General features: G+C 40.5%; 1 long non-coding RNA gene across 1 annotated transcript in view; it reads right to left on the bottom strand.

The window, feature by feature from the left end:
- LOC129203058 (uncharacterized) overlaps nucleotides 1–14,768 on the bottom strand; it is a 264,016-nt gene that overhangs the window by 98,249 nt on the left and 150,999 nt on the right. Inside the window, exon 5 of the long non-coding RNA XR_008575906.1 lies at nucleotides 2,108–2,177. This is a non-coding gene — a long non-coding RNA (uncharacterized LOC129203058). The remainder of the gene's footprint in view (nucleotides 1–2,107; nucleotides 2,178–14,768) is intronic.

Below are 14,768 nucleotides of genomic sequence, written 5' to 3'. Positions count from 1 at the left end.
TTTTGTTTTTAAACACGGATGTGCCTTAACTGCTATTTATCATACTTAGTAGTAGCATCACATCACCACATGCTGTGGCTGTCTCTTGGACATGTTTGTGCTCAGTGGTCTTGCACTTAAATTGTGAAGTCAAAGAGGGGAAGAGCATGGGGACAGCAGCCCATTATTTTAGATACTACTTATCTAAATGAAAGGATATCTTAAAACAGAAATAAATAGAATATATTTACAAACTTCATTGTGAATGCCAATAAATTCATAAGGGCTAGTAGTCTCAAGAAAAAGCTATAAAACTCAGTCTGTCCCCAAAGGTTATGCATGGCCCAAAGACATTATGGCATGGTAAGACTTCAGTATTTCTAAAAAAACTAGACCCTAAGAGACTTTCTCCTAATAACAGAGTTCTCCCTAAGTGCCTTGATACTGGTCATGATCTCTCAATGAACAGCTTTATAGAAGCACCCAATGAATGTCAGTGACCACTCAAATCGTATTTTGGACTCATCGTCACTGTAATGACTAACCACATCTTGTTAAATATGTGCAGTCAAAATCTGGAACGAGATTTTTACTGGAAATAAACAGAAAGCTGAGCTGACACACACTTTTGCTAAATTAAATCAACAGCTCAGCACCTTGGTGGGTTTTTTTTTTTTAATAGAAAATTAATCTTAAGGACTGATAAACAAACTGAAGACTGTTCACTTCAAGAGAAAAAGATGAGGCCCTCAATTTTAAACTATAAATCACCATTCTGCAAAAGCTGCTTTAAAAACAGTTAAAAGGTTTAAAAAAGGCAAATGTAAATCACAACTGTTTTAATGGAAATGCTGGTTTATCTTTAATGCTGCACTGTCAATAGCTTTATTGTCACTGGAAGCAGTGAAATGCAAGAAGTTATAATTACCTCTGTGTATTCAGTATTTTAAATTGATCAAATTATGTGAATTGATTTTTAAAGATTCAGCTTAGGGAAGTAGGGAGAGGATGCCTGGGAAAAAAACATCAGTTCCATCTGCAGAGTGGAATTGATTATATGTTATGGATGGCTTATGCTCTAGGACTATAAAAAATTGCAGGTGACTTTGGTTACTAGAGGAGCTATCAGTCAGCCTAAATTATTGACATATTTTTCTGTAGTGTAGCTTCAAGTATCTCCCTTGGTTTTCTTTTTCACCCTCAAAATTTAAACAGTCAGAGCTATCATCCAAAGGAAGGTCACAAGGTTGAACTCAGGAACAAGCTATTCCAGTACCTGTGATTCCATCAAAACCAAATTCTTATCTTGCAGCCGGTACACAGGGGAAAGCTTAACTCTCCTCTTCCATTAGCTTCTCTTAAGATCATTCCATATCAAAAGATAAAATCCAAACTAAAAAACTGTATCAAGACTGTTCCACAGAAATCAGACAGGGTGTTACACTCTTCATATGCTTAAGCATCAACCACCAGAACTATTTGCTGAGTGGCAGGATACTATGAAAATAGAATTAAAGAAGAGATTAGGATTCCCAAATACTATCACATCATTGTAAGGGGAGACCTATAGACTTAAAATCAGGCAATTTAGGAAGCCTAACACACTTCATGTTTGTTCCAAAACAGACATCATAACTAATACTGAAGGTCACTGGGAGAAAGAAAAAAATATAAAAGAAAAAAGCTACTTTATTATCCTTTCCAATCATACACTAACATACAATCCCTTAGGACATGACCACACTCTTCCCACAGGATCCCATTTCCTTTCAGTACTCTGAATGGACAGTGATAACTGAACAAGCGATCATTAATTATTTGGCCTTACTCTTACTATTCAGTGTGAAGTCCCATGTCTTGTTTACTGTGTACTGTTCAGAGCCTGATTTGAACAATGAATTATTCATTTGCTTGTGGATTTTCCTACAGTGCTCATCACAACAACATCTGAATGCGTTACAAACATTTAAGTGATTCATTTTCACATCATCTTTGTGCAATGAAGTGAATGATATCATTGTATGCACATTACAGAAGGGGGGGGCATGACATGGAGATATTAAAGCATCTGTTAATTCCAAGTGCACAAACAGAGGATTGCAGGGCCAAGTTTCTTCAAAATACTTACATTTGTCACACCATTCGAGTCAGCTTCAGTAGCACGCATGGATCATACCCACAGGTCTCAGGGCAGGCCCCTAGAAAATGAGGAGTACAATCATGATCCCCGATCACCTGAAAACATTTGCTTTTAAATTATATTGCACATAAGATGTGATGAAACAAAAATGTTGACAGTAGAAGGAAAGAAATTCTCAGAAGAAGCAGAGGTGTAAAAGAAGGTAACCAGCAAAAACTCAGATACAGCAGCAGAGGCACTGAAGCACAATAAGGATTTGTGCCATGCTGCTTTCAGAGAATGCCACATTTCACAGAACACCCATCCTTTACTGGATGTGGAGGGAAACACAGTGACAAACGATGAGGAAAAGGCTGAGGTACTTAATGCCTTCTTTGCCTCAGTCTTTAACAGGAAGACCAGTTGTTCTTAGGGTACCCAGCCCTCTGAGCTGGAAGACAGAGACAGAAAGCAGAGTGAAGCCCCGATAATCCAAGGAGAAATGGTTAGTGACCTGCTACACCACTTAGACACACACAAGGGTACCGAGGGAGCTGGCAGAAGTGCTCACCAAGCCACTTTCCATCATTTATCGGCAGATCTGGCTAACCAGGGAGGTCCCAGTTGTCTGGAAGCTAGGTAATGTGATGGCCATTTACAAGAAGGGCCAGAAGGAGGATCCAAGGAACTTACAGGCCTGTCAGTCTGACCTCAGTGCCAGGGAAGATTATGGAGCAGACCATCTTGAGTACCATCACACGGCACGTACACGACAAGGTGATCAGATCCAGTCGGCATGGGTTTATGAAACGCAGATTCTGCTTGACTAACCTGATCTCCTTCTATGCCAAGATGACCCACTTCGTGGACAAGGAAAAGGCTGTGGATGTTGTCTACCTGGACTTAGTAAAGCCCTTGACACTGTTTCCCACAGCATTCTCCTGGAGAAACTGGCTGCTCATGGCTTGGACAGGTATACTCTTACAGCTGGGTAAAAAACTGGCTGGATGGCCTGGCCCAAAGAGTTGTGGTGAATGGAGTTAAATCCAGTTGGTGGCCAGTCACAAGTGGTGTTCCCCAGGGCTCTGTACTGGGGCCAGTTCTCTTTAATACCTTCATCAATGATCTGGATGAGGAGATTGAATGTAATTGAAGTAAGTTTGCAGACAACACCAAGTTGTGTGGGAGCATTGATCTGCTTGAGGGTAGGAAGGCTCTACAGAGGGATCTGGACAGGCTGGATCGATGGGCCGAGGCCAATTGTATGAGGTTCAACAAGGCTCAGTGCTGGGTCCTGCACTTGGGTCACAACAACCCCAGGCAGTGCTACAGGTTTGGGGAAGAGTGGCTGGAAAGCTGCCTGGTGGAAAAGGACCTGGGGATGTTGGTCAATAGCTGGCTCAACATGAGCCAGCAGTGTGCTCAGGTGGCCAAGGCGGCCAACAGCATCATGGCTTGTATCAGAATAGTGTGGCCAGCAGGACTAGGGAAGTGATTGTGCCCCTGTACTCAGCACTGGTGAGGCCGTACCTCGAGTACTGTGTTCAGTTTTGGGCCTCTTGCTACAAGAAGGACATTGAGGTGCTGGAGCATGTCCAAAGAAGAGCAATGCAGCTGGTGAAGGGTCTGGAGCACAAGTCTTATGAGGAGCAGCTGAGGGAACTGGGGTTGTTTAGCCTGGAGAAAAGGAGGCTCAGGGGAGACCTTATCACTCTACAACTACCTGAAAGGAGGTTGTAGCCAGGTGGGTGTTGGTCTCTTCTCCCAAGTAACAAGCAATAGGACAAGAGGAAATGGCCTCAAGTTGCATCAGGGGAGGTTTAGATTGGATTTTAGGAAACATTTCTTCAGCGAAGGGGATGTCAATCATTGGAGCAGGCTGCTCAGGGAAGTGGCTGAGTCACTGGAGATATTTAAAAGAGGTGTAGATGTGGCACTTAGGGACATGGTTTAGTGGTGGACTTAGTAGTGTCAGGTTAACAGTTGGACTTGATGATCTTAAGGATCTTTTCCAACCTAAACAATTCTAAGATTTGCTGTCTCCACCACTAGTACACCGCTAGGATTTCTAGGTTTGTGTCTCTCATCTTCCTTAGCTGGTGAGCTGGTGTGGTGAAAGGAAGAAGAAAGAACACCACATGCTCATTTCACACCTCAATCTGACTTGGAGAGATCCCAGAAGCTCAGAAGGGGCAGAACACAAAGCGACAGTAGATGGCTGAAGGGGAGCATGCTTCAGGAATCCTCATCACCGCAGAGCCAGTAGTACACAAGAGAGCATGCCATCAGAGACTAAAAAAGGCTTGGAACTATGTGCATTTAAGCAATGAGGACCACCTTTAACCTCTCCCTGTTAGATGTAATTCAATCAAATACATCTTGTTAGATGTAATTCAATCAAATACATCTGATCTCATTTAAAAATAATTAAACCCCTCTACATTCTAGTTGTATGTATTTATACAGTTTCTATTATGACACCCTCTTCTACAGTTTGATCCTTTCCCCAGTGTCTAAACCTGACAAAATCATACATGCAGACCGTCTGGCATCTTACTTAGCCTTCCAGTAAATGGCTATCCTTACACAGGGTTTACCTTTCTTGACTACAAATGAGAACAGTTCCAAACCATGTTAAACTTTCCCAAGGGGCAGGCATGGAGACAAGAGTTGCTGTGGTGAAAAAAATCCTTTCAGAATTACTGTACTACAAAAATAAAGGGGTTTCTGCTTCCATTCCAATACCCACAGTATTTCCATGAGAAATACAGATAGATATAGCCTTACCATATGCAGGGCAGCACACATGTTGTGTTCAGCAGCTGTAACCAAATAGGCTGCTCGTTGTAGTCCAACACCGATCTATTTTTCAGAAGTGACCCAGAATCTGTTCCCATTTCTGCAAAAGGTCTCTCACAGACTGTGAGTATGTTATTGGAAGATGCCTTCCTCCATGCCTTCAGTTGCTGCAACCCAATTCAAATTATACAGCAAGGACAAGAAGTTCCGTCCTTTATTCAGACTTGCAGTGTCTTTCATTCCTTGATGCCAGTTTTTGCTCATGGCTTTCCAGACAGTCTGGGAAAGCCCCCTCTGAATTCAGTAATCCCCTTGCATTGGTTGCAAATGCAGATGCTCCTCTGATCTTTGCAGACTTCCCCATACTTATTGTTCAGGAAAACAGGGTTCATCACTAAGAGCAGTGGTACAGCAAGGCTCACTCTTCCTTTCTCATTTCCAAGGTGCTACCACACCAGAAACAGACTACTTCGGTTTTGTGGCTGTTTGAGGAAGACTCTTGAAACCTCCTGGAGTGTTTGTCATATAGCTGACAGTACCAGTGGATGTATGTACAAGATAAACCTGAATCGAGGTCTGGCACGAAGTGTTTTCCCCTGTGGGTAGGCAGAATGCCTGGGAGAAGAGGCTGTAAGGAATTTGAGCAGGGAGGCACATAAGCCTGTCTTCTGGCCTTCATTTGTTATCATTTGCTTGACACCAGTGCTTCAATTTCTATCCGTCACTGGTTTTAAAGCGGTTGGGTTTAAAATGCTAACCACCATTGAGCTTACAGGCCAGCCATCAGATCACACTGATGCCAAACCTACTGGAGAACAGACCACGTGGAAGAGAAACACCCACATGGTCCTTTCTGCTCAGGACTTCAGCTCATGTCAGTCTTCATAATTCATATCACTTACAGTAGCTGTGTCTTCATATATAATGTTCTACCCAGTTTCTTCTCATTACATATTACACTAAACTAAAAGGTGATTTGGCTTAAGTAGATAAAAAAAAGGAATATTTGCTTGGGGTAATAAACTTATCTAAAAAATTCAGCTCTGCCTGATTTTAATATAATGCACAAGTCTGACCCTTCTACAAGCTTTAGGTTTGTTAGGAGACCATGGGGATATTTCAAATGCTGTTTGCTTTTTACATTTGACTGTTTCAGAAGCAGAGCAAAAATTGACATGTGTTACCTGTGAGCGAACTCAGGAAGAAACCCAGGTCTGAGCATCTCCCATCCAGAAGAACAATGTTGAAGCTAAAGCAGCAAAAATTAGTGAGGGTTTTATGATAAGAAAGCCTGTGCTTAAGCTTGAGAGAGAAGAGAAAGGTGAAGCACTTCTAGATTCAGAGTGTAAGCTGGTAATACAAGGGTCACCAATAGGTAGTTTAACTGGAACATATGAGGGCACAGACAGCACATTGGCAAATACCAGTTCCACTGTAGCTATGAAATGCCAAACAGTTTAGTACACTCAGACAGAAAATCTGCAGCACAGGCACTTGATAGCTATAAGTCATGTAAAAATTGTTCACATTTGTGCCTAAATTTGCATTTGCTGTTATTTTATGACCACCTGCATCACAACATTTGTACACAAAAGATGACTGCTTAACACAAGTCAAATATCTGGTATGCTGGGATAATTCCTACTTTTGTAAATAATGCTAGTTCATTGTTCTACTATGCACTATGGTATTCAGCATTAAAAAAAAATTTCTAATGTAGTCTTACCCTGACAATAGCATTCATCCCATTTAAAACATATATGTTATATATATATATATAATACATATATTCCCTTCAATGAGTTTTATATGTCTATGTTGTTTAGGTTATGGTTTATGTTATATCATCGTATAACGCAAATCAGCTTGTGTTTAGTGGGATAGCTAGAGAATATAGGAAGAAAAAAGGATCTGTGTATCTACTCAAAAATCTGTATTTGAAAAAATAGAATATTTATTTTCTACTTTTTCATTTAAACTGATCCATAAGAAAGTAATTTCTATATTGGGCTATTAATTGAAAAATGTTATAGACAGTTAAAATATTATAAGTAGTATCTCATGATTTTTAATAAACTACTTGGAAAACTCTTAGATAATATAACGTAAATATATAACTTGTGTTACTAAGTTTGAATATGGTAATTCTTAAATTGCATTTTAACATGGAGCGCAGGTCCCATGGCTATTAGAGATTGAGAACACTACAGAAACTTTACTCTTCCCCTTCCCCCCTTCAGCTGCTAGAAAGTGACTCTAATTGCTCCCTCAGGCTGGGTTTAGGAGCAACATCAACACGCTATAGGAAGGGCTGCAAAATTTGATACCTTCTTTTGTAGCCTATTTCCCTCAGGCCAAACTGCAGAGCTTTCACATGAAGGGGGGAAGGGAATAAAAAGGAGACTTTTAGAAGTATGTCTGCCTTGCATAATAAATAAAATGAATTGCCATTGTCGCACAATAGAGAAAAACACCTCCCTGTCCCATCACAAGTTGCAAGACTGGAGCCCTACTGTGTAAGCCGCTGCAGTAAGAACCTTGTCGTTATTGTGAATGTGTAGTAACACTGCTAATCCTTGAACATTTAAGCTGCACCAACAAAACAGGAATGAGGTCAGTCTGAAAATCTTGCATTTAAAAACAAAAAAACAACCAAACTTTATGCATTTTTTTAATCTTCTGTCTTCTGAAGCTTAAAAATAAAATTCGATCTTATTGTCAACCTTCTCTTCTCCCCTTTCCCTAAAACTGAAAGTGCTCAAAATAAACTTTGCTTTTTGTATCAAAGAGTAAAAAGATTTCACAGAATTCTTCTTCTCCAGGAGCAAAGATCACAAATATCACCCAATCTCTAGACACTCCAGCTCTAGACTGAAGCTGTATTAAGTGCTTCTGCAAAATACTCCACATTTTAAATGAAATTTTGGAAAAAGCCATCCAGTGACTGATTAGAAGCTGGAAATGTGCCAGGTACTCTATTCAAAACACCTTGAAACAAACTGCACTACTGTCTATATTTGGAAACTATAAAAAAAGTTACAAAACTAAAACCATACACATGCAAAATATATGTTCAGCCTTCATTGTTTTCAAAGGAAACAAGTACAGATAAACTACAGGGATAACATATGGTTTGGATATGAATGTGGTTTACATCTGTTACTGGTTAATTAATTCAAACTTTAGCCACAGTGGAGTTTTGAAGATGCAGGGACATGAGTTAAATGAGCCATATTTTAGAATACCGAACAGACCTAAATCCAACTGGTAGGTCTTTCAGCCTTGCAAAAGTGCCTTTCTTGGTTGGATCACTTCTCAGTGGATTAGGCATGAACAACACTATTGGGGGAGCTCAATCCTTACCCTGGTTCTCATCAGTTTGCTCTTATCTCAAGTTGGTCACCTATACACAGAGTCCCAGTTCTGTCACCAGGAAAATGTGTTTGATGACACAAGGCTTGCTTAAGTAACTCATATAACCAAAGCCAGGAGACAAGACTAACTCTGTGTTTCTTGACCTTTATTTACTCCCAGTACTCATGATGAGCTTCATGTACACACCTTTCAAAATCAGCAAACAGAATCTTCCCAAAGTAGTCTCCCCACTTTTCAGTTTAACGTAAAATAGTGTTTTTTTCAAAAAAATTACTCCATTTTTTATCATCGTTATGAAGGCAAAACCCAGTAAAACTGTGTTAAAGCAAACTTTTAAAATGGTTGTATGTCCTAACTTTGGCAGCTACTATTTATTTTAGCTAAGAAGTTAAAGCTAACATTAACGCATACTCAGGATTAGCCTGTGTTAAGGATTGTTATAAGGCCATAACTTTGCATCTCCAGAACTTAATTTTCCATTTTCAGCTTATGTAAAATAATAGCTATAAAATAGCAGTAAGACTGAATCAAAATGATGTATCATCATGATCACCTGTGATGAAGGCATCTCCTTAAATCTCATTCATACATGTCTCAATTTTAAAAAGAAAAAGGAAAGTTGATTATAAAAGATCCTTCATAGTAACAGGCAGCTTTTTTTTTTTTTTTTTAAATGATCTTTGAGTTCTTCAAAGATGCTAATTTTGAAGCATGCTATATAACCCTAAGAAAATCTTCTACCATCTATGCTGGTTGGTATTGATCATTGCTGAAAGAACAGATGGGAAAAACACAAGTTCCCAACAGCATTCTGGAGAGCTGTCTATAGGACACTACATTTTATTGATCTCCTTTTACAACAGTACCACATCTACATTGCAGAATTGTATCAGGGAGTAAGTGTAGAGGGTTTCAGAAAAAAGAAAACCAAAACCCAACAACAAAAATCAGGTCAGTTAAGAATGATTGATTCTATTCCCAGTTTTTCCTATAGCCTCAATACATGTTTCTTGGAAAGATATTTTAGCGCCATTTCTTATTTTATTTGCTTTCAGTTTGGTTTTTAGGGGTGTTTTGGGGGGTTTTTTTAATACTTGCTGTTTTAGATTAGTGGTTCATATTGACATCGACACTCTCCTTTTTTATGGAGGAAGCTACTTTCCTCCCACAACTTTCCCCCATGAAGTCCCTCAGTTGAGTTATGAAATCCTGTTAAAGTAGGAGGTCATTTAAAGAAGACATAAATCAATAGAAAAAAGATCAGTTTCTTGCCTGCATAGGTGTCACTTCTATTTATTTTGAGTGCAAAACCCAGCGATCACAAATTCAGAATATTTATATTGCAACCCAATCCTCATGGTCCATTGACAACTGATATTTTGTTAAATTGAGCAAAAACCCTTATGGACCCATCAGATCTTGACAGTTTTACAGGACTCCTAGCAAGATTTTCCAGCAATGGGACGCTACCGGGCCCTGTAGTCTTGTGTTCCTCAATGCACACTGATGTGAACTCATCTTTGTGCTATACTTCAGTGATACTCTGAGCCTCATGAGCTCAGATAATTCTGAGCAGTCTGATCTCCAAGAGATCTCCAGGCATACCTGGATCACCTATAAAAGGGAAAGATTTGAATGCAGATGAAAACAGCCACTTACCTAGCTCAGCCATAAAGATGCCATGATGCATCTCAGCCAAGGAGCAGCGTTACCTACCACTAACTTCCAACATTACACTCAGCAAGTGAGCGCCTTCCTACCAGACTTCATTTTGCTGTGTTCATAGACTATAAAGGCTCAACAGTGTTAGCAACAGGGAGTCACGGACTGTCACAGCAGACAAATGAATTGGAGGGAAAAAACCCCCAAACTTACATGTCTCCCAGGACTGAGCAGGTACACAAGGCACCGAGTCAGATGTGCCTGCCGCACTGTAATATACTGTTAAATACGCAGCCTGATGAGAGCAAGAGGGAAGGAACACAAAGTTCCAAGTCGCAGCAGCCAGGCAAGTGCACCTATAAACCTCTTAATCCTTCTTGTTACTGCTTCAGTCAAAAGCAAGATATTTGTCCCACAGTGTTCCAAGTCTTTGATCTGAACAAAGATAATTTAATATATCATTTGCACAACTGAGTTATTTCTTCTCTTTGCTCCCTCCCTCACAGCAATCATAAATTGTAATACCCTATAATACGTATCCTATCTCACCAGAAGGACACATACCTATATGGATGCAATGTTTATTCAGAATCTCAGCAGTAAACTTCAAAGAAAAATGGTAAGAAGAATACTGGCAATTGAGCAGCATTTGCTTAAAAAAAAAAAAAAAAAAAAGGAAAAAGAAAATCAGTACCTTTCTTCAAAGAAAACTTTGTTCATAACAAAAGACTCAGTGACAGTTCAGATGCCAGAAACATCCTCCTTTGCTGTGCTTGGTACCTACAGCAGGGCTACAAGAAAACCACGCTAGCAAGTGAGTTCTGCTCTCCTCACACTCCTAAATGCTTTACGGACTCAGGATAAAGGTGATGCAGTGACAGAACAGTTTCCTTTCTGCACTGAAAGTGAAAAGACACACCAAGTATTCAAGAGCATATTGCAAGTACATAACAATGAAATGAATAAAATAATAATTCTGATCGCTAGTACTGGAAATTCTACCCTCATCCCAAAACAATGTATTTCTGCCCAAATCTTTCTGAATCTGAATGGTCCTTGCTGAAATACCATTAATATGCTTCCATACAGTAGCATAGGAAATGAATCGTATCTGGTCTGCATGGAAGTCTAAAATATGCACATATTTATCAGTCTCGTCCTACATGCATAAATCTACCTTTACAATTTCTGGAAAACACTGATAAACACTGCCTAGGAGACAAAAAATGTACAAAGAAAGAAAAGGAATGAATTTACATGGGAATTTACTGTGTCTGCAGGTCATACAAATGAACCTATTTTTTTCCCACAATTAAATCTATGGTGTTATCAAGACAATCAGTTTATTTTAAGACTGTCAACCCAATATATAAATTTCCTTTTGTGCTTGAAATGCCTTTATCAGATAAGATAGCTTTTGTTTAAACTTCTATTTTCAGCCTTTGCTTTGGGGGTTTTGAATATACACAGCGAAGTAACTTGAGATTTCCTACCCTGTTTTAAAATGTGTTTCTTCTGTCTGTTTGTATTTTGTAATTTCCTGTCAAATAACCTCACCATAATTAACTTTCCTTGCTCCAACCTACTACTATTTTTTTTTTTTTTAAGCCATTCCCACTTCCTGAGGATGGTAATAAAACACTGATTACATTCGGCTGTTATCTGCCTTTTCTTCCCCTCCTTCCCCCCTCTCTTGCTCCCTTTGTCAAAGCCAGCGCTCTGATTTCAGCTCTTCATGGACTGAGAAAGGCACATAACGGGGAGAGGAAGCAAATCAGACTGCAGGAATCCAGATTCATTAGAGCTTATTGGGTCAATCAGCAGCTGGAGCAGAGCCAGACAACGTGCAGCCCCCAAAGTCTGGATGCACCGCTCTCCTTCCAGAGCCAAGCGAACTCCATAGCAGCCACCGTAACGCTGGCACACATTGGCACCGTGCCCTGCGGTCTGCCGTGGGGGTGGAAAGAGGAAAAGGAAAGCAGCAGCATGCTGCTGCTTCAAATCAGTTACAACTAACTGGAAAAAGAAAAAATCATTTGGCCAATTTCTTTTTCATTAAGCATGAAGCTGCTCATTTTTCCAACTGAATTCTCTCATTGGTCTTTGCCAGTTCCTACCAAAAAAACCCAGTTTGCTACTATCACCATACAGAGCCTACAGACTACCTTTCTTCATCTGAAATTCTTTAAACTCTTCCATTTGCACATTTCTTTTTCAGCCAAGCTTAGTCCTCACTTACCCCTTTCTCACTGTCCCCCCTTTCCACTATCCACAAGACAACAGCCCTACCTATTTCAGCAGTTACTCCTTTCCTCCCTTCCCTTATCTATAAACTTGATGCAAGCGTAGGCTGAAGCCAATGCACTCACTTCCTCTCTTCCAACTCTACACTGGATCACATCCAGCCCAGCTTCTGCTGTTTCCCTTTGACTGAAAGTGCTCTCACCAGGATCAGTCATGATCTCTTCCTGGGCAAATCTCAAGGACCTTCCTCTATCCCCCTCCTGCTTGGCCCATCTGGTTCTTCTGATACTACTGATCATCATCCTTGCTCTGACATCTCATCCTCACTGAGGTTTCAAATCGGTCACTATTTTTCCTGTCAATGATTATTCTCTGTTCTGGGCAGCCCATCGTATCAATGGGCACTTCTGAAAGCTCTGCCACCAGCATGCACTTCTCAGTTCAACACATTCGGGTGACCTCTTCAGCTCATGACTTTAGCACTCACCTCTGCGTTGATGGTTCAGATACCATTTCAAGATTGCAAAAGCAATCTAAGGTGATCTGACATGAAGATGATGGCATGCATGTGTGGTAAGGGACAGGAGAGGGGTGTAGAATCATAGAATGGTTAGGGTTGGAAGGGACCTCAAAGATCATCTAGTTCCAACCCCCCTGCCATGGGCAGGGACACCCTCCACTAGACCAGGTTGCCCAAAGCCCCATCCAACCTGGCCTTGAACACTTCCAGGGAGGGGGCATCCACAGCCTCTCTGGGCAACCTGTTCCAGTGCCTCACCACTCTCACAGGAAAGAATTTCTTTCTAACATCTAATCTAAATCGACCCTCCTTCAGCTTGAACCCATTACCCCTTGTCCTGTCACTACACTCCCTGATAAACACTCCCTCACCAGCTTTCCTGTAGGCCCCCTTCAGGTACTGGAAAGCCACAATTAAATCTCCCTGGAGCCTTCTCTTCTCCAGGCTGAACAATCCCAACTCTCTCAGCCTGTCCTCACAGGAGAGGTGCTCCAAGGAGCCAGGAGCCTTAGATCACATCAAGCAGCTCATGAAACCGTGTTGTCAGACATGTCTTTTCCCCTTCTAAGCCGTCTCCTTTGCACTTATACACATGCCTCATTTTACTTCCCAAATTTTCAAGTTTTACATTTTGTCACCAACATAAATTAACTTGCCCTAATACTAAATACCTTCCCTACAAAACTTCCTCCTCTCTCTACAACTGATGCCAACACTGGGATTTCAATGCTTAAAACAGCAAAATCAAAGTCACTTGTGCCATTTCCTTCCTTCCTTCCAAGTATCAAGTTCAGCCTCTCCCTTTCAGCCCCTTTCTTCCAGGCTCAGCTGCTTAAATCTCTCACTCTGTACTTTATCCTAAACAGTCTAACAACATTCTCCCCTTGTGTGTCCCAAAAATGCCACTGCTTTCTGCCAGGGCAGAAAAGGTAAAACTGCTGAACTCATGTTCCCTTCTGTGTTCAGTCAGACACCCCCAAATAAACCCTTCAAGTCTCCTAATTTGACATCACATTTATAGTTCTTTTCACACCCTCTTCTTTAACTTTTTTCTAAGGTTTATATACTTTAAACCTTCCTGAATTAGCATAGCAATCCTCAAGAAGCACAACACCAAGGGGTGTGACAACACAAAACTCCTCCTGTTGCAGATAGCTGACACAATTAACCACAAAGCGTAGACCCCAGAGGTGGACACTGGGTGTTGAAGGATTTGCTAAAAATGCTTGCAGTCATACCTTCAATTTCCAAGTGAGCAGTTATAAAGGTTAGCTATTTCTGTGCACTTCGGGAGCACTGCAATACTCAAGCTTTGCTTCCATCACATTTAGATTTTTCTCTCCTGATGGTCACACTAGGGTTTCTTGCGGGGATGCATGGTGGGGTTGTGTTTCTTTCAGTTGTGGTGGGATTTTTTGGTGATTTTTTTTGTTTGGTTGGTGTTTTTGTTTTGGGGTTTGGTGGGGGTAGGTTTTGGGTGGGTTGGTTTGTTTTTGGGTTTTTTTTGGTTTTTTTTTTTTTTACACTGAGGCCACATCTAAATTATGCTTAATCCCTGCACAAGCAGCACCCTTACATAGTAGCCCTCCTGCTGTTAGGAAGTTATTTATATGGCTCAGCGTCCTTTTTCTATGTGTGTAAACGTTACTTGCTAGCTTCCATTCAGCCTGAATTCTGGCAACTCTAACTTTCATCCTTTTCTGATAACTTTTTCTCCTTCCTTGAGACACAAAATCCAGACTGCTGGAATACTTGCAAAAACTCCCAACTTCTGCACTGTTCAGGTCCCTGAGCTCTCCAGTGCAACTGACTTGCTTGCTAGTGGTTTGACAAACTCAAGTTTACTGTTTCAAAACCAATTTTTATCTAAGGACATACTTTTAATCCTCCCTTCATTTTAATTCCTGATCACTTAATCTGAAGTTACTTCCCATGGCTAGCTCTTCTATGATCTCACCATTAGCTGCTAAAACCAGAACAGATATTCTTTTATTCAGTATGTCCTTTCCCATTATATTTTTGTGTGGTTTGGGGGTTTTTTTAATGATTTTTCACATTGTTAACATTAAT

This window comes from Grus americana, chromosome 2 (genome assembly GCF_028858705.1).
Source record: "Grus americana isolate bGruAme1 chromosome 2, bGruAme1.mat, whole genome shotgun sequence".
Lineage (NCBI taxonomy): Eukaryota > Metazoa > Chordata > Aves > Gruiformes > Gruidae > Grus > Grus americana.
This window is presented reverse-complemented; position numbering and strand designations above follow the sequence as displayed.